Below are 22,419 nucleotides of genomic sequence, written 5' to 3' on the forward strand. Positions count from 1 at the left end.
GACGTGCCTTAACACACTCCGCTCGTAGTTGGGCTAGTTCGGATGACCACCAATAGACGCTTTGCTTAGGTGAGATGGGACCGATCCGGGGCATAGCAACGTCACTGATACGAGTGAGTGAGTTCCTAAAACATTCCACCTCAGAATCAATTGTAATATTTGAAGGTTTGGGATTCCAAGCTTCTACTAACGATACCTCGAAAAGCGCATCTTTGTCTAGATTTTTTCGGGACCATCTAGGACCTATCTCAGATGGAGCAGGACCCGGAATACTTACAGAAGAATCATTGATGTCAAAGCGAATGTACTTGTGGTCTGATAAAGTTTCAACATCTGACAACACCCTCCATCTATGAACATAACTTGCAAGTGCAGGACTTGAAAAAGTAACGTCCACAATAGAGCCACCATTCACACGTACGCAAGTCTGAACATTACCCCGATTCAGAGACACCAAATTATGAGCAGCTAGCCAATCCAACAAAGCGTCACCACGTTCATCAGTTACTGGAGACCCCCACACTGTAGATTTAGCATTGAAGTCTCCAGCGACAATAAGATCGAGCGGTCGACACCATGAAATAAGACAGCCCAGTTCGGACAAAAACATTTCAAATTCAGCAAGCGTTTTATTAGGGGAAAAATAAGCACCGACAACTGCAATTCTTCCAATCTTTAAAGCAACACAACCTCTACCCTGCATTGTTGAAGCAACTGACAGCAAGTTGACATCATTTATAAAAATCGCTACAAGACCATCACGGTCACCGACCCAGTTGTTTCTATCTGGAACCATGTATGGTTCTGAAACAATCCCTATATTAACGATCCACTGTGTCAAACTCTGAATTAAAAGGTCTTGAGCACTTGCACAGTGGTTCAGGATTGAATAAAACGTAGATCCATACTAACTAATTACAATTTCTTGGGTCTCCATTATGTCACTGCACAAAGATGGTTCTACTGAAACCTTCGTGTTGAATCTTCTCGGCAATTTTTGACTGGGAGCAGTAGAAGCTTTCCCCCCCAGTCGATGATCCGCTGTTTTACCAGCCGCAATACACAGAGGACATTGCGGTTTGGATGAACAAACAGACGCACGATGACCTGGCTGGCCACACCGGTAACAAGACTTACTACGGTCTAGTTCCGCCGTACAACGAGCTGCAACATGACCAGCTTGCAAACAGCGGAAGCACCTTAGTTCTCGTTGTTGCAGCACCGTCACCCTAGCTGAAGACCAGCCTACAAGCAGACGACCTTCAGACAGTTTCTTTGCAGCTTCCACCGGGCATTTCACCCACACCGCAAAGAGACCCGTCTTAACTTGACGAACTTCACCAACTCTAACATGATCGGATGAGCACTCCCCTTTCTTACACACAGCGTATTTTACTTCGTCAGCAGTAACAGAATCGTCTAAGCTTGATACTCTTACTTCAACAGATTTAACAGGTCTCGACACAAGGATACCCTTCGTACCATAGCACTCCCTTAATTTTTTAGCCAGAACATCTGCATTCTCTCCTCCACCTTCACCAGTGACTTGAATAATGGCAGCACCAGTTGCGGCACGTCTAAACCTAACTGCTTCAATTCCCAACTCCTCTAGCCTAATCTGTCCTTTCGCTTCTTTAATAGCCTCCGCATATGTTACGCCTTTTTTCAGAATTTTCGCCGGAACAGTTACAACAACAGCAGCTGTACGGGGCGTACGCAGTCTTGGCTTTTTAACTGGTGCCTGAAAACCAGTTACTATTGGTTGAGCTAACACAGCACCCGACCTTTCCCTTTTCTTCTTTTTTCTTTTCTTTCCTTTCCCAACAATCAAGCAATGCTCTTTAGAAAGGTTGGAAGCCAATTGCAGAGGCGAGGGCTGAGCAATAGCAGATACCTTTTCAATGGCCATTATTTCATCTCCTGCAATTCTTTTATTTTTCTTCTTTTTTGAAATAGAGGATGGTAGTTGGGGCAAATCAGTAGATGCTGCTTGCACCAAGCCTCTGCTATTCACCTGCCTATTATTCTGGTATTGATCTGGCTCAAATCTAGGCGGCCTAACGATCTTGCATCGGTCCGCAGCTAGAGAAGGCCTTAATACAGGTGCAGGATTAAGCCTAGGCTCAAGACTCTCAATCCGCGCATTTAATCTATCCCCGATACGGTGCATCAGATTCGCCTCAAATTCCTCGAGGAGAGAAGGAGTAAGCAATGGCTCCTTTGAATTAACTCCAATATGTTTCCGAAGATCCGTCATATCCTGCTGGAGTATCTCAATTTGCTTTTTAAGGCGCTCGTTTTCTTCACGCAGAGATCGAGTTTCCTCAGAAACTGAACGTTGAGCAAGTACCCCAATATCCTTCCGCATGTCCGCAATGGCATTTTTTGCCATATGGACCCATTGACCTTTGATATTAGACGATTTTGTGGCAACCTTTTCAACAACTCCCAGGCTAACCTCAATCCTCTTTACTAAATCCAATGACATATCCTCGCCCTGTTCCGACACCAAGACAGAAGATAAAGTGCATCGTGTTTCTCGAGCTTGAATTTCCAATGCTAAAAGCTCTTCTTCCTCTCGAGCCTTTTTCTCAGCTCTTGATTCTTTTAACTTGGCAGACTTGTTAGTAGCAACCGAATCCACATTCTCGCCCTTAGTGGATGGCCGACCTCTGCCTTTACGCCGCGTTATCTTTGAAGACGCCTCTCTTGCGATATCTGAATCGGTGTCAGCGACTTCTCTGAAACGCTTCCGGGAGCTCCAAAACCGCGATGAACCTGTCAAAGACTCCCTTGCTACAACACCTGAGTATGTGGAAGAATCCGACATCTCAGGGCACTCCAACATAATATCACCGGGGGGCGCTGGCAAAACAAAATGATCGCCCGCCATTGCCACTCCAGCTTCCTGCTCAGCCGCATCACACGGCATCTCCACACTAACATCTTCTTTTGATTTGGTTTTTTTGTTTTTTAGATTATTTCTTGTTGTCATTTCATAAATTATTTTTCCATGGGGGAAAAACATAGTCCACCCAGGTGGTGCCCCCTGCACCTAGGTAAACCTTATACCACTCGGAGGACGGGAGGTATCCGAGGGATGGCCGCTAGCGACTGACTTTACTCACCATCCACCTGTAAACACAGGTAACCGACACCGCGCAAAACCTACAAGGCGCCCCAATGTCGGGAATTTAAGGGTTTTTTTATTGAGATTTTCCTTTCTCTCAAGGCCGGCCAATTAAGGCAAGCCCCCCTGGCCACAAGCATGCCGCTAGACATGACAACGACACACGCAGGAGGTAACAGGTTGCCCGACGGAGAGTCGAAACCCACCCGGAAATGCTTATCGCAGCCACCAGATCCGTCGCGCCACAGACCTAGAAGGTCATCCACCATATGCAGAGCATTACAAATGTATATATAAAAAAATAATAATAGTAATAATAAAAATACACAACACCGGTCGTAACCGATTCAAAAATTGAACCGGGGGCACGCCCTGAGCCCACCAGTTTTGGTCCACGCCAGTTGGATGTCGGAAGTCCAACCGATCGGAAGTCCAAAAACAATGTGCCAAGAGCAATGCTCTTGATATTCACTAATACGAGTTAAACTACAAAGTTCAGTCCATACATTTCCCCAAGGTGCTGGCTTACACCCCAGATATAATGATACACCAAATGAAGCGCACAAACGCTGGCCGGCCATCCCAACGTGCGAAAATAGATGACGCACACCCTCCCCTTACGACCACTACTTCTACTGTTGTTCATCAAGTTTCTTCTATTTAAAGAAGCCTACTGAGAACTGTGCCATCGGTCCAATCGGCTTCCCTAAAGTGCTGGCTTGCACTCCAAGTACTAGAGCCCCCCCGCCACGTCAAGGCTTGGACCTTGGAGGGGACAACAGACTACTTGACCCAGGTATACTTACCTGTTTCAGGTGCAGAGAAATGTCTCCAGCCAGTAGTTGTTTCAGCGCCGGGTCCTCGAGTTGAGCTGAGGCGATCCTTTCAGCGTGCACAGGTTGAGCAATTTCCTCAATACGTGAAAGTGTGTCAATTGTGCGATGAATTCTAAATGTCTTGTAAGGTTGGAAAGTGGAGCCGAATGAAACGAACGAAGTCTTGATTAGAACTGCGCTGCTTTATTAGCAATAATATTGATTAAATATGAATAGTACAATAGGTATAATATGTTATCTCTTACATCTCCCCTTTAGAAAGAAAAAAAAATGTATGGTTACAAAGATTACATTTTTTTTTTATTACAATTTTTTTATGTAACTTCACTTTTATAGGTGAATGAATATAATCATTATAATCCTAAAATACGTAGTAAATATTGTATTGATTACATTGCTTATGTACTAATAATAAAATTCACTTTCATTTATGATATATTTTAGTTCTATTTTTATGAACTAAATAAGGCTTTCCGTCCTTTAAGATTTCAACATTCGGAGAAACATCTCTGATTACAGTGAAGGGACCTGAATACACATCACTCATTTTGTTATTATTTTCATTTTTTAACACAATGAAATCGTTAGGTTTATAAGAAACTGTCTTAACATTTTTGTCATAATTTAATTTTCGTTTACATTTGCTTTTGAGTAAGTTGTCTCGAGCCTCTTTTTGAGAAGTTTATATACGGTATTTCAGTTCGCATGGGTAATTGTCATGATTGTATAAAGGTTCTACGCAAGTACCAGATAAATTGCTCGGAAGAACGCATTTCCTTCCAAAAACTAATTCGAATGGTGTAAAATTATGTTCTGAATGTACTGAAGTGTTATATGAAAAACACCAAAATGGTAACCAAGAACTCCATACCTCTGGATGGTTATTGGTTTGAATTCTTAGAAAACTGTTTAGATGTTTATGGGAATTTTCAAGAGAACCAATACTTTCATGATGGTATGCGGTCGAATTTATCTGTTTTATATGAAGAAGCGTACACATTTCCTTAAATAACGAAGAAATAAATTCTTTACCTTGGTCTGTGGCGATCTCCCTTGGAATTCCATACCTTAATATAAAATTACTTACCAATGCTCGAGCGACTTCTTCAGATTTTTTAGAAACTAAAGGATAGGCTTCGACGTACTTACTCAGTTCACATTGAAGTGTTAGTATATAACTATAATTATTTTGATCTTGGTCTAAAGGTCCTACTAAGTCTAGGTATATTTTTTCAAATGCCCAACTGGCTGTAGTAGTAATAGACATTGGTTCCTTTACTAGAAGAGAGTGTTTGAAACTCAAAAAGTTTGACATTTATGACAACGTTGTACATGTGTGTTGTTGTTGTAAATGATTTTATATATTTTTCCATGCTAGGCCAATAATAGTATTTCTTAATGTTATTGTACATTCTTCTCAGACCCGCGTGGCCACTCGTAGGTAAGAGATGAAAATCATTAAGAATTACTCTTATTTCGTCTTTATCATTTATTCTTACCACATCAGGTAATATACAAATTCGTGGACCGGTCCATTTGCTATTTTTTATCTCTTGTAATAATTTTTCTACGAAAATTTTATTATTTTTACTTTTTTATAATATTCACTTCATTTATTTTTATCTTAGCACACAATTCTTCTAGCTCTTTCAAAAATTCAGCTCGTGACCTTTTTGATGAAGAGTCTAGGTATTTTATAAAAAGATTTTGCTTACTAGGCACATAACAAAATGTCTTTGTTTCTTTTTCAATAATCTTTTTACGTTTATACTCTTTTAATAAGTCTTTATTCATTCTTTATTAATTTTAATTCTATTGATTCTTTCGGTCTAATATGTCTCTACGACTTTAACTTACGACTTACGACTTATTTCAAAATTACAAATATTATATTCAGATAATTCATGTACGTCAATACTAAAATTTGATAATGTTAAAGGTTGATCTCTAGTATTTAATAATTTAATTGGTATAAGCCCGTTGATAGGTTTGACTATACAACTAGCTATAAAAACACCAGACGCTATCTCTGAAGCACATATAACTGACTCATGTTCTTTGTCTGTCTCTATAAAATGTATAGATTCACATCTAGGCGGTAAATTTATTTTAAACATATCCTATAACTTTGACTTTGCCCCCGATTCCATTTATTATTACATTATCTTTATGGATAGGAATGTTTAAATGCAATAACTGTTTATACTTAACAGCTGAAATTGACGCTCCCGTGTCAATTAGCCACGGACAAATTTGGTCATGTGATGATAAATAAATGTTACAGTTACTGTCGCTGCCTAAAATAGTCTCATTAGTCACGAAAAAAAATTTATATCGTCATTTTTAGGTATATTTTCTGGTTCAGTAACTACGCGGATTTGATTTTTGCCCATCCTTTGGTTTCCACTAAATCTATAATTATTGTACCTGCTTGTACCTCCTAATATATTCTATACTATTCTCTATGCTCCATAAAACGAGTACTTAACGGATCGCACTAACTATATTTTATTATTAATCAACTGTTTGATGATTTCATAATCTTGCAGATGCAGTAAAGCTATGTTCGCGAATCGTATCTCGTATTGGTTGAACTCCAAAGGACCGTCAATGGTTGTGGACCAGGCCTGCTGCAGTTCCATGCAATGGCAGCTCCAACGGGATAGTTCTAGAAAGAAGTTACTGTTAGTTCCACCTCTACGAACCTCTAATATGTAAAATTAAGTCCTCCCTGGTCAATATCAGGGTAGACACAGAAAATACTGTTTTAATTATCATACATATAAATAATAATATTGGCTCAATTTGGAACTTATATGAGCTTCAACCTTCGATCCTTGCGCTGTGAGAAAAATAATACACTAATAAACACCCCTTTAGACAAGGTTCCGAAGATAATGGAGTTCCCCTTTGAATAGCTAGACTACTTCTTTGTCCGAGGTAGCTGCCAGGTCTTCGGTCTCCTGTGATGTCGACACACGTTTTTAAATTGTAGTCTTATCATGTAGTTTCATATTAGGTCCGTTTTATAAACTTTCAGTTTTTAGACTAAATTATTCGCGCTATCTTCATGATTTTTGTGATAAAAGCGATGGAAAAAAAGATATGGATTTACGTAATCTTCCTACAAAAAGCGAAAGATGCTGTCAGGTAATACAAATAAAATTTTATAAATATATTTAAAATTTAATATAAATTAAATCGCCTTATTGAACAAAATGCAATAGGATATACGCAGAATTGGTGCATGTAAGATCAGAATTTACATCATTTGTGGAAGGCGAAGCAGGTCCTAGGTTTGGTTTCTACCGTAACCCAAAAGAGGTTGTTAACTTCATGAAAAAGTTTTACGACGACGCCAAAGTTTCGCCGAAAGAATCGAATATGTTGAAGCGTTTGGTTCTGGTATGTATAAAGTCTATCTTATAGATCATAGTGCAGTAAAACTACAATGAGTTGACTTAAAAAAGTATGTAAATTTAGTACGTAATCCAACGTTAGATTCTTCTTGGTCTTGGATTAGCAGCATGTGATTAGCTTTCTTTGTGATTTTTGGGAATAAGTATTCCGGATTCCTCGCAATTTAGTTCAACAAACGAGCGAAATATAAATTCCTCAGACGAATACATCGTGTATTTAGGACTGATAGTCACCATTAGCCACTTGTCCGACATATCTAAATATGTATACGAGATAATAACGAATTCTTTATACATCATTTTCATCGACATATCTGAATATTTATAGAAATACCACATTAGCCATAAAATGCTTATAATTTTTTTTAAATAGCCTGTATGCCAATACTATACTAAGGATTACATTAACTTTATGTTATTATATTAAAATTAGTACGAGACTTATAGAGTGAAGGGCTCATCCAAATTCTTCCATTTGTCTCTCTTTGCTACTATTATCCCCGCTGTCTCTTTTATTTCATCTTCCCAGGTTTCTGGTAGGCATCCTATCCATTTTCTTTGCACTGGGCCATTTCAAGTAAGGGTTTGTCCCATCTGTCATAACAGCCTTACCTAACATTATATTAGCCGTATAATTGACATTTTTAGGGTTGTTGGAAGCTGATGAAGCTGAATTAGAGGCTATTAATGAAGTTTTCTGCGAAGGCCGTACAGACCCACTACCAATTGGCAGTGTTATGTCCAATATTGGTTATAGTGAGGCCGCTTGTGGGATATCTTCTATAACTAAGGTTAGAAGAGTAACTATCCGTCTTAGTATGTAAGGGTATTCTGTGATTCACATACGTCTAAACATGATTCTGAATCTTCCAACTACTGAAATTTGCGACATACTTTAATAATTTAAATATATCTGGAGTGCCTCTTTCTATATTCTATCTTTCCAGGTGCTACTGGGTTTTGAAAGAGGTGAATTCGCAGTGAACATCAACCTTGAAATCCGCGAGATGACGTAGCAGCTATCCGTGATGGTCGAATTAAAGTAATCACGGATCATTGTCCAACTAATCATAGCTATGTTGCAGTCAACACTTTTTCAGTTACGGGCTCAAATGCCCACGTCCTTCTCAAAGGACATTATAAACGAAAGCTTTGATATTAATTAATATGGTTTTCAAATTATAAAGTAGGCAGATTTCTTTAAGTCGCTGTTATTTTGTTTCATAGTTATTTTAAATGTATCTTTTCCCTGAATAACTAACGACAACAAACCAAATGTTATGTATATTATTATATTTCACGAATAAATTATTGAAATCACAAGTTAAATTTCACATATTATAGTATGTACTGAAAGTCTTGAGTAGTGTGCAACCCAAGTGTGCTCCTAGAACTGAGATTCTTTGTACCTATGGGATATGTGCGACGGCAAAGGCCTAGGTTATTTGCGATACTAAGGGCCAGACCAGCCTGTTGCACAGATCAAAGACGTTGCGCCTACTGAATGCTGTCTCCGACACTTTCGACATATTATGTGAATTCGCAGAAGCGATATTGTGTATATAATGTATTTAATATTTTATACTTTTATTTTATATTTCTCGACATTGTCTCATAGCATAGCCTGTAGGGGTAATGTATGTATTTCTGTAATAAATAAATGAATAATAACATGGTTTTGTCCCATGACACTACACCGTAGCAGAGCGTTTAGAGAAATTACAAAACTACGTTTTACCTTTTTATTAACTACAACAGTAGTTTTGTAATTCATCAAAATATCAAACCCTAGTTAAATTAAAATTACGACAGTGGTTAACAACTTATAATAACTCCTATAAAGGGTGACTTGGTTGACGCGTGGTTATTTGGCTATTATTCATCTATCCTACAGGACATACTCCGATACAAAAGCAGCATTCCCCACCTAGTAACGATATCCGGCAGACAGGACTCTTCTGTGAGAAAGATTTTCAACGATCTAAAGAGTCGGCCAGTGGATCCCGAGGAACTGGCTCTCTTCCGTAACATTCATAAGACATTTGGGGCGTGGATTTTTGCTTCTTGGTAATATTTTCTTCTTCTTTAGTTCCTTGAGATATTTAAGAAGACTTTATTATTATTTAACAAACAAACGGAAAACAAACGAAGCTGGTCTGTAGACTGTTCTCCAAATTAAAACATTTTTTTGTTAATGCCATGAATATGTATTGTTGTCAATGAGTTTCTATAATTATATTAAAACATTTACAGGTGTCAACGTGTTCTGAAGCCAAAAGGCATAGATATTGTGGACATAATCACGTCACCAGATAAAACACCCTTTGATAACATCTTACAATCCTTCGTCGTTATTGCCGCTGTACACATTGGTCTCCAAGATGTATTGAACACTATAGGAATCTTCCCGGATAAAATTTTTCGTATGTAAATTATTAAAAATTTACAATTATATGTAAACAGTGTATTATTAGCTGTCATGTTTACAACTGAGATAAATCAAATCATGGGATTTCGGGCTTGATTCCTGAGTTCCCGATAACACTTTTAAATAAAACGCGCACAATAAGTATGACGCTTTCAGGTCACAGTGTCGGCGAGTTGGGTTGCGCATACGCAGATGGCTGTTTTACAGCCGAAGAAATGGTTCTTTCTGGATACTGTCGTGGCCTTGTCTACAAACAAACACCGTTCATAAAAGGCTCTATGGCCGCAGTTGGTTTAGGTCATACACAGGTAATCATATACTCTAATAGAACGTACAAAAGAAAACAATTAAATAATATTTAATGATCATGACATTCTGAATATTATCTCCATCAGATTATCAAATTATGTCCACCTGAAATAGAAGTGGCTTGCCACAACAGTTCCGAGTCCTGCACCATATCTGGCCCAGATGATGTTATGAAAGAATTTGTTGCGAAATTAACAGCTCAGAACGTTTTCGCTAAAGAGGTTCCCTGTTCCAACATCGCGTATCATTCTCGTTATATTGCGAAAGCAGGTAATGCCACGGTAATAATATACTTCAAAGTTTGGGTGAAGACTTAATACAATACTTTTCGTTCTAAGGTCCCGGCTTACAGAAGTACTTAAGTGAAATCATTAGAAGCCCAAAGCCGCGCAGTGAACGTTGGCTCTCCACTTCAGTTCCAGAAAACAGATGGGACGAGGAACCAGCCAAATATTCATCTCCAAAATACCACACTAATAACCTATTGGTAAATACTTTATTGGTATTTCATATTAGATCTATATCGCCATCGGACTGATTAATATTCTTAGGATCTATTTTAGTTGTATATGCCTTAATGCAGTTATTGAATAAAGGAATTTTTTTATGCTAGTATATTGATCAAATCCATCACATTTTAAAATAATTTAAACACGCTAGATAATTAAGTTTTTAATAAGGTTTCAGTTTTTGTAAATTGCGTTTTATTTTTGCGTTATATTTACGTTCCTTGATTTTACAACATATTTTATTTTTCTATTAATAAAAGGTTGCCAAGGATCGGCACACTAATATTGGTCAACAAAATACAATATACAAATTTTAACAAACAAGCACTTATAGGCAAGCATTACATACACGAAGAGATATTACAAATATTAAACAAAACAATTGTTAAAAAAAACTAAACGAAAACCAATTTTCTACCTACATAATTCTTTAACAATTAATTTGTAATTTCTGTGTCTGTAAAATATATAATGAATTATTGTCTTATTTTAAAGTTTTTTGTTTTAGAACTTCTAAATAAATACGTAAATGCTTTACTTGACGATCATATAGAGAGTTATTATCATTAAATCATTATATTATTTGTATCAATGACATTCCTTTGCCGGCATAAATCTCCATCATATATTTTTGCTACAGAATCCGGTTCTTTTCGAAGAGACATCTCGCCATATTCCCGCTAACGCTGTGCTCATAGAAATAGCTCCTCATGGATTACTCCAAGCCATTCTCAAGAGATCCCTACCCGAAAGTTGCCAGAACATTTCCCTTACTCAACGAGGATACACTGACAATGCGAAGTTTTTATTAGAAGCTATTGGACAGTGAGTATGTCTTGTATTGATACTGAATGATAATGCTTTTACCAAAAACAGATTTAATGTACTTTGTAAAGAAGGGACAATCTAAAAAATTGTAAAAAATTTTAATGTAAATAAAAGTAAGAGAGAAACTAATTTTATTATCTGTATGTAATATGTTAGTAAACAAATTAAAAATACCGGCTAGTTATTTTAAATATCGAACACCAACTCTGAAGAAATTAAAGTTATAATGATAATTTGTACATTATATATATTATATGTTTATATATATTAACAGGATTTATATGGATAGCTACAACCCTAAGATTCAAGAATTATATCCCAAAATAGTGTTTCCTGTATCCACTGGCACCCCTATGCTCGCATACCATGTTGAGTGGGCACGATCTGAAACTTGGTAAGTTATTTTTTTTCTCTTATTGACTACAATTCGTAACGCACTAGATACGTTCACTAATGGCAATAATTTAATATTTAATTGATAAAAAATTAATTTGATTCTATAAACAACTGCTCTAGGCCACTACCCCTATTCAAGATTGAAGATAGTAAGAATGCAGCCGCGTGCCGTTTTATCACTTCCATACATGATGACGAACATAAATACCTCCGAAGGCATGTTGTGAAAGGTTCGTGTAAATTTTTAAAGGTTATGTGCCTTTATAGCATTGTAGAGTATTTACACACCAGAAGCTTTGACAACAATTACAAATAATTTAACTGTTGTTAGTATTATATTATGACATTATTATAATTAATATGAAATTCATGCCTATTTTTATGTGGCTGATTATGCAATATAAGTTTGGACAACAATTATGAATAACTTAACTGTTTTATTATTATGTAATTATGATAATTCATATGACACGCCTGCATGCCTATTTTTATAATAAAATAATAACAATGCAGTTCTTGTCGATGGTTATGTTTCCGATACCCTAGACGTGTCTTGGTAAGAATTATAGCGATTAATTTCTTCTTCTACTTTATCTAATAATATCACCATAAGATAAATTAATCTTAGAAATTTATGGACCTTAATTTATATTTGTATACAAAATTAAACCGAAACTTCCGTTCTACGTTGAGAGCAATTTTTATTCGTATTACTTATACGTATAAAAATTCACATTTATTACAGGAAACATCCGCGCTTCCGGTGTTCTTCCAAATGATAGCTGAAAATCTAAACAAAAGCACAATACATGCATTAGTTGTTAACGAGGCCGGCCCTAATTTTGTTCAATTAAAAGCCATTACACGAGAGATTCCGGGTGTCAAAGTAAACCTTGCATGTGTAGAAAAGAGTGCTCTTAACAAACTCACCAATATTGAAAACCAATTTCATGTATTGCTTCTATGTGACCTATCGATCCAAGAATCTGTAAGTATTTTTAAAGTTGTTAGAAATTTAAGATTGGGGAAACCAAAATATCATGAATTACCGTTAAATACTATTTTAGTAGTTTTACTAGTGAGCTGAGTATCTTACTAAAACATTAATAAAAATAACTTAAAAAACTCAAATATATTTATTAATTTTTATAGAGATAAAGAAACAAACTCTTTAATAATCTATAGATAGTACGATAGTTCAGATGTGTTTTGTTTTCAGCTTACAGAAACCCTACATAACATCCTTCCACGTGATTTCTTTATCATAAACAAAGAGTTATCTGAACCAAAACAAAGACTGGCTTCTCTCTACAGCCCATTGTCAATGCACAACATTTCTAATGCTAAAGTCCAACTGCTACGTTGGCGCCCAACCCCATCCTGTTCCATTTCTAGCACAATTGCTGTTGAGTCTACTAAGGATATTGCTTTATTAAACATCAGGCTTTCCCAACTTCCTCCAAAACATAACCTCAATATTGTATCCACACATCTATGCATCTCAGAGTTGAAACAGTTAGTACAAAAACGGCAGAAAGTGGGCGTCGGAAACGATAACAATATATACTTGATTGAGCTAAACCAACCTTTGAATGAAGAGTGTTTGAGAAATTTACCATCTCTAAATTTAACTTTCAATACATTGTATCACGTAAGTTGTTTTTATTGATTTATTATGCTATTATTATAAATTATCATAATCCTCCCTCACTATTTGCAATCTCTTGACAATCTAGAGAATCCTGATCTTCCATTGATGTAATTGGATATGTTATCAGGGAGGTGTAAAACAGCACACTGCGTGTAATTAAAACCACTATAACTATAATCTTACTATAATCTCTATTTGATTTGTTTTGATCCTCTAGGGTGTCTTGGGAGGCAACTACTACCTGCCCGTAGGAAGTCAAGCGCAATGCACGAGAAATGCAATACTCCAAACCTCTAACATTGGAGATATCGATTCATTGACCTGGGTTGAAGCGCCTGAGCTTTCGGGAGCAGGGATTGATGTAAAGGTATGGACTTAACTGTCCTAAATCAAACTCACTGCCTTTTATCGTAAAAAATCTCAATAAAATCAAATTAAAAGTTCAGATGTAGTACGATGATTTAAATCTAAAATACTTCATTTTGTTACAAAAGTTTAGTAATTTAAATAAATAATTTTAATTTATTGTTTATAGGTACACTATTCAACGTTAAATAGCCTCGATGCAAAAAGGAGCATGGGAGCGATACCTGTTGATTTCCATTCGGACCTAACGTTTGGAATGGACTTTAGTGGTGTGACTGAAAAGTATGTTGTTTATATAAGTAATATTTATTCACAATCACAGCCTGTCATTCGACAAAGGCCTCTTCTAAATTTGTCCAAGGAGTTCTCTAGAATCCACATTGGACCCGATCCCTTTTTTATATCGTCCTCCCATCTTCTTATTTGCCAGCCTCCCTTTTGCTTTCCAGTACGTACATAACACTCTGTTACAGTTGGAAGAGTATAGACCTTAAACGGGTTGTGTCGACAAAAAGCCTGATGATTTTGATCCATTTTATGTAGCAATTTTCGAATGTTAAACCCTATAATTACACACTAGCTGCTTGTTTATTATATCCTTTGAATTATTCTGCTTTCTTGTCGTTCATTATAGACATATGTTTCAGTGGAGTCCGCGTTATGGGTATTATTAAATCGGGTTCCGTGAGTACTATGGTGCGAGCCAAGAGTGAGCAATTGTGGCCTGTGCCTGCGCATTGGACCCTTGAGGATGCCGCTACCGTGCCTTTGGCCTATTGTATGGCCTTCTACTGCTTGGTAGGTGCTTTGGGGTACTGTACAAGTCTAATTTAATTGTATCACAATTCAAGAAATGCGATGACTAGGATAAATCAAATATATCCTAATCGCATTATTATCTATCTCATTATTAATTATCATTATGTTTGGTACCACTTCATATTCTTAGTGAGATGACTGTCTAAACGTGATATTTATCTAAAATGTTCACTAAACTTTTTTAGGCATATTATTTTTAGTCCAGTAACTTATACTTCTGCTAGTATGGAAAAAATAGAAAAACATTAACCTCAATAATACTAAGTAGTTACAGTAATAGCAAGAGGACATGTTATGTTTTAGTCCTTTAATGTGTTTTGTATATATAAAACCCGTATAAAATGTCACTAAAATCATTGTTAACTTCTAGACCAGCAGGAGTAGCTTAGTACCTCGTATGAGAATTCTAGTTCATGGTGGAACCGGAGCATTAGGTCAAGCTGCAATCTCCATTGCACTCGCTTTTAACTGTGAAGTCTTTACCACGGTCAGCGACCAGACGAAGAAGCAATTCGTTAGAAAACTCTTCCCTCAGTTGAAAGGTATTTTCAAAGTACTAACCCAAAACCGTTGACCAGAGCAGTGTTGTCCTAGCGGCTTCAGTGTGCGACTCTCATCCCTGAGGTTGTAGGTTAGCCCCTAGCTGTGCACCAATGGACTTTCTATGTGCACATTCAACATTGCTCTAACGGTGAAGGAAAACCGTGAATCGTGACGAAATTGGATTGCCTTAGACTCAAAAAGTTGACGGCGTGCGTCAGGCACAGAAGGCTAATCACCTTCTTGTCGATTAGATTAACAAATGATCATGAAACAGATAAATCTGAGGCCCAGGCCTAAAAAGGTTGTAGGTCCATTAATTTATCTATTTATTAACACAAGAATAGAAGAGGAAGATTTAGCAAAATGAACCAATCAAACAACAACAGTATTTAAAGAACTTAAAAAAACTTTAAGTAACAGAAATTATACTGGAGCGCGAATTTATTTGCTAATATTATTTTTTTCCAGAGGACCATATCGGTAACTCCCGCGACCACACCTTTGGAGACATGGTGATGTCAGCTACGAACGGTAGGGGTTGCGAAATCATCATCAGCTGCGCAAATAAGGAGCTAAAAAATGTACGTGTATAATCTTTTACAGTCATCCTTCAAATTAACTGTGGTTTGGTCCAAAATAAGACCACCATTAAATAAAATATCCTGAAATAAGATAACATCAATCAGAATATTGAATTTGAAATTCATTTTCTCTTGACATTTCATTTATTAAATTTGATTTGGCTATTGCATCTTTGAGCCTTATCCAAATAAAAGCCCGACAAAAACATTTCGTATATTTCCAGATCTCAATTAGATGTCTAAGCGAATATGGAGTCTATTACGATGCTAGTCTATTACACGAGCATGAAAACTTTTTCCTGGGAATGCATCACTTTACTAAATGCCGCTCTTATGCCACTATTGATCTACGCGGGATTTTCGAGAATGACAATGATATGAAGGTAAATTTTAACAAATTATTTAACTTTAATTTAAAAATACCTATCGTACTTACTGAATATTAGATTCAAAATGTACGATATTGTCTATCTTATAATGAAGTTACGTAGTAGAACTTTTATCATATTATAGAATTTAAATGAAATATTGTACATTTTTATTTTTATTTGAAATGTAACTTAACAATTCGTCGATTCCCGAGACTGTAGGCGGTGTTAGTGTTCATGAGCAGCGATAACACTCAACAACAGGTCGTGAGTTTTATTCCTTATAAGAAATAGATTCAGTCTCATACCTGACTTCGCCTATGCTTGATCATTACTGGTGGAAAGGTTACTGTCATATTTACTAGTTGTTGTCATAATATTTCTAGCGATTGCAAGTGCTCGTAAGCGAAGGAATAGCGCGTGGCTACGTACGTCCTCTGTCCCGTGTATCGTTCCCGCCCAGTGACGTCTCTCGCGCCTTCCGTCTATTGGCTGCAAGTAGACATCGCGGAAGAGTGCTTCTTGACATGCAACAACCCATTTCTGATGTTAAACCTAGGTATCAATAAATACTGTATCTCTAATGTTTTTATTTTTTACATTATAAAATCTATAGTTTCGTATTTTAAATTTTTCAGGCTCCAAATATCACCCGAAGCAAGCAATTTGATCATTTCAGATGACAATGTATTGGCGATCCAGCTGGCTGATAGAGTGGTCGCACAAGGTGCTAAGCAACTTTACATTCAGGCACCTTATACTAACGCGTTCCTCGTTAAACAGAGGTAAAACTTTGTAAAACATTATTTAAATAATATTTATTACCAAAGACAAATATAATCTTTCATCTTATCAATAATAATCACAAATAGGATTCTTTTTCATAAGTATCTACACCACAAAGAGATGTAAAATTGAGCTTGCATATTTTTATAATGACAAAAACGTTTGTTTCCAGATCGTGGCGAAGGGCTGGAGTGCACTCAGTAATCGACAGACAAGGGCTGTGGAACAAAAACTATTGTGATATTCTCATTAAAAAGAGTAGGGTTTTGGGAAAAATCGACGTTATATACACGATTGTCAGTAAACAACAGAAGAACACTGATGTTACTACGTATTTAAACAATTTAATATCAGTCGTGGAAAACTTAGTCCCAAACCTCAAGTAAGTGATTTGTTCATGCAGAGGTGGCTTTACCTATGATGTAGAGCATATGTTGCACATGGACGCAACGGTGATAGGAACCGGCTCTTTCAATAAACTTGCGCTCTTGTAAATTTGTATGTATTCCATTTTTAACGCGCTCTCAGTAGAAGGCGCAAGGGATGCGCCTGTTTGCATAATTTTATTCAAACGCATCCATTTAAACACTCTCGTTGGTGATAAGCATTATATTATGATATTCTATCGGTCTATCGGACAGTTACAGGATTTCGATTTCTTCTCCATTTTCTTATTTAAAAAAAAGAAATTATGTGAATAATCTTCATAATGCGATTTTTTATTGGACGCAGACACCTTGCCGTTATTGATGTGGGTAATCGTATCAGTAATGATGAAGTAAGATCACCAATTGAGCATTATCGAAACTTGACAATTATCAAATCACCAGCACTTGAAACGGTAAGTTTACGAAACTCACAATAATAATAAATAAATAAATCAGTGGTCCTACATCATTTTTGGATCTGGGCTTCAGATTTCTCTATCTGTTTCAAGATCTTATGTGCCCGACACACGCCGTCGTTTTTTGGGTCTAAGGCAAACCGGTTTCCTCACGTTGTTTTCTTCACCGTTCGTGCGAATTAAATTCGCACATAGAAAGAAAGTCCATTGGTGCAGAGCCGGGGATCGAAGCTACGACTCACGGATGAGAGTCGCTCGTTGAAGCCGCTAGGCCAACACTGCTTTTAAATGGAAACTAGCAACACTATTCGCTTCAATTTGTATGTGTTTTTATGAACATACTTCAAATCATATTCTTTAGATATTCTTAGTAGCAGTAAGGGTCTTGCGCTGTGGACACATTGTATATAAATAATATAATTTTACTATTTATGGTTTTAAACATATTCTGTAGGTGCAAGGTGCATTATCAATAAAGCCAATACTAAAAGTACTGGAACAAGGTTTGAAATCTGAAGAACCTGTGGTTATTGTATATGAGCTTCCTGAGGAGAACTCTTTGTTAGAAGATATCGCTAATATTGCTAGTAAGTTTTTTGCTTCTATGAGTGCTTGTGTTCATTATTCGCATTTACCAATAACTGAACGCCATATGAATCTATCGGTAAAAAAGATTAAAGGTGACTAAAAAAATATTGTCTCTATAATCTTAAGATTATAAGGAAATGAAGTGTGAGCAGTTTTTAAAGAACTTATTTAGTAAATAAATATTAATAGTTTTAATGGTATTAACGAAGCTATTACATTCTTAGTTTCTTAGTCAATAGCACAGAGGATGAATACCACCATGGCGACCTGGGATTCCAGTCCAGAAAAGATAGAAACAGGCACTTACGCCATGAACAATTGGAAGTTATTAAATTATGTTTGATGTGGGTTACGAAAACGTTCAGAAAATATTGCGTCGGTACAGATGATACTTTGTTTTCAGAATTTTGTCTACCAAAAAATCTTGTGAATACACTCACTCTTAAGGAGCTCTGCAAGGACTCAATCGCACTCATACCAGTGAGAGCTCACTTGCGCGATAAGTATCACATCGTTCTGTCTGAAGAGGAGATACCAGATCTTACCATAAGCCAGTATGTTCTGTTCCCTTATTATGATTCCTGTCTCCTTTAGAAACATTATATGGAGCTTTTTTTCAGGATTAAAAAACTTGAAGAAAGTCTTTTAGATTCGACATTTACGGATGTCGAAGGATTTGCAAGCTTTTACTCACCCATAGAAGCCGATGAACTTCATGGCACTACGGAAATGGTCGTTCTTCCCACATTAATGAAATCGATTAATATGGTAAATTATGAATTCTTAATAACGTTAAAAGACTTGTATGTCAAAGTCATATTGAATTCTACACTAATAATATGGCTAAACTTTGAAATATCCATTCAGCGATATGATATAATAAACCATTCAGCATAAACTGACCGCTCCATGAAAACATTATCGATTCTTCAGTCCACGATAGACAAAGTATGAACTAATATTCAAGTATTTTTTAACAACACAGGGGCATGAAGAATTTGACGTAAATCAAAAGTTCTTATGCGTGGTACCAGGTCTGGAAGGATACAGTGGAAGATTCACGCTTTTATGTGAGAGACTCAAGTTATTAGCATTAGTACTCCAACCTAGCTTGTCGCATCCAGATGAAACACCTCAGGAGTTAGCAGCTAGATTTGCTAAGGTATGAACGCGTCGACTATTTGATACAGCTGTGTTCAGTCTACTCTGTGCCGTCTTGTCTGAATAAAAAATCCTAACTCTAGTTTTTTTAGAAAGGAATATTTTAATATGTTTTCTACTCACTACTATTATATTTTTAGGTTTTGATGAAAAGAACTGGTACTGTCGGCCACTTTTATCTCTTGGGATATGAGACTGGTGTCATAGTGGCGTTAGAAATGGCTAAAATTTTCGAGGAACATGGTAAACACTAATTTTATTTCTGTATGATGTACCTTGCAAATATATAAGTGTAACTAAAATAATTCTTGCTGTATTCGATAAAACACTCTACACATCGAAATCTTTGCACCAGACCATTACAATATTTACTTATTTTATTAGAGCCTTAAAAAACGTTTTTTTATTAGGTCTCGAGGGAACTGTATTCTGTTTGTTTGGCTCCTAAAGATGTTCTGGCAGAAGTCAATTATATTCTTAACCAATTTAAGAGCGAAGAAGAAATGCAGAATGAATTAATACAGCACATGCTACGTATGAACTTAGGCAATGATAGTTCCAACGTTCAGCTAAAAGGCACCTGGGAGGAAAAAGTATCTTCATATATCAAATATCTTAAGGGAAAAGTGACTTCATCTTTGCAATACAGCCGAGAATACGTCTTGTGCGCATATGGCCGTATAAACCAAATCCGACAGTGCAAAGTTCAAGTTACACCCCTTAAATCTCAGGTCATATTCCTTAAGTCCAGAGGGTCAGTTGAATCCTGTGATTCCTACCAGAACTATTCTAAACAACCTGTGATTGTTTATAATCTAAATACTTCTTTGGTCAATGTGACTCAAGATTTGCAGTGCACGGCAATCGTTAATAGGCATTTAGAGGAGGAAATTCTGAAAGCTTTTAATAAAGCTAATCTTTGCTTTACCTACAGATGCAAGTCTAATTATTAACATGAAGTAGAAATAAAACATTTGGTGGTTTAAATAAAGGGGAATAAATGTATACATAATTTATAATTAACCAAGGTGGTGAAACTTAATGTGGAATTTATATTCATTATTTATATATAATAAAGGCAAATACACATGATACTGAATATTATTTTAAAACAGGAACTATTGAAACCAACTAGATAATAATCTATTTATCTAAATAAATGAGATAATTAGATATATGTTAATATGTGATATACCATTATTTTTATATAAAAACAAATATCGTAACCATGGCAACAAACACCATCTCAACTTCAATCCATGTTTTATATGTATAAAAATTAAAACTCCGTACCGTACATTCAGTCCTTATATTAAGAATGAACAAGGTAGGTTTGAAATATCATTTACAAAGATTTTTCCATGTCAAGTAATTTTTATGCTATCATATAACTTCTGAACTGAATTTCTTTTGAAGTGAAACTTCTTTAGAATCGTTGTGATTTCAAACCGGATGCAACGAAAAAACGACAGGTAAGAGACATGTGACATGACATGTGTAGGATGAAGCCAGGGGAAAGAATGAGACAGAAATATACATACAATTTTTATATTATCGGTCTCTCCTCTTTGTGCCATACTTCGTAGCGTCCCCACTCCCGTCTTCTAAGCATAGTCGCCTGTAATTTGTGAGCCAGAGCGAGAGAGCAGATGTCAGTGTGTATGTATATTGCACACTGTTTAATACGTGCTTGTATTTGAGCATTTAACGTGTGTAGTGCATGTGAAAACTACGTGAGCTTACTGTACACTGTATGCGGCTGCGTATTACAGCGTTTTAGTAAGATAGCGTGGTGTGTTATTATTTAACTGTTTGTGAGTATTTTTTTCTAATAGGCAATGATCAGGCTTCTGTACTAATAGACAATTAAAGAAACACATAAAAAACCTTAGATTCCTTGACTATTGAAAGCGATTGGAAGTGAAACTTATTTATCGGCGTTGGAAAAAAATTACCGTCTCATTTTTGAGTTACGCGTCACATATTTCCGTTACGTACTATCTTTTTCGTGTCCCTACCACGGTTGATTCATTAATAACAAAAATATATAATAACGATAACAACGATAGTAATAATTGTATTACAATTAATGAAATTCTGTAATAATCTTAGTAGTGATAAGGTAAAATGAGATAATTGTATTATTTGTATTCATGTCTATGATAATGAAAGCCTTTTGTTAAACTTTATCTAATTTAACTTTATTTAACCAATGTATATAAAGTTGCATATATTGGATCATTTTTCGAAAAATAAGGTCATAAAGACGTTTCACTTCTTACGGGTGTACACTAGTACACGCACACATTTTTGTTTTTTTATTTAAAATTCATATTCTAATTTAGTAATGAAGTAACTTCTTCCCTTTCATTCTAAGAGGCGTTTGTATTTAAGCTGATCTTATAAGCTAAACCTATTACCTTCCTCAGTGATAACCTTTTCGTTCCTTGTATAATTAGCGTATTTGTTTTGATTCATCTTGATCTTGGTTGATCTGTACTAGGTCATGTTATCAAGTCAACGCTAGCAAATCTTAAGGATTTAAAGACACCTCACTGTGCACAATGTGAAAGTCTTATTAATAAGTTTATTCCTTAAAAATGAATAAAATCAGCGTCTGTGATCGTTTCCTTACGATCCTGCTTGTTACTTTATGAAATTATGCTTTCTTCTCAGCGTCCACGACGTTTACTGTCGTCGACTGAAATTCGTAAAGCTATGTATAACACAAGCAAACACTTATAAATCTATACAAATGAAATCTATTTAAGTCTGCTTGATGAGTAAACTAAAAATACCGAACGTCATTTTGTACATACAGGAATAGGGAATGAAAAATTTGGAAACTATACAGAGG

The 22,419-nt window shown here is 36.1% G+C and overlaps 1 pseudogene; it reads left to right on the forward strand.

Moving 5' to 3' along the window:
• The window catches only part of LOC123709528, a 33,579-nt pseudogene extending 14,068 nt beyond the window's left edge, over nt 1–19,511 (forward strand).
• Nucleotides 19,512–22,419: the final 2,908 nt, after the last annotated feature.

Source organism: Pieris brassicae, chromosome 5, assembly GCF_905147105.1.
Source record: "Pieris brassicae chromosome 5, ilPieBrab1.1, whole genome shotgun sequence".
NCBI classification, from domain to species: domain Eukaryota; kingdom Metazoa; phylum Arthropoda; class Insecta; order Lepidoptera; family Pieridae; genus Pieris; species Pieris brassicae.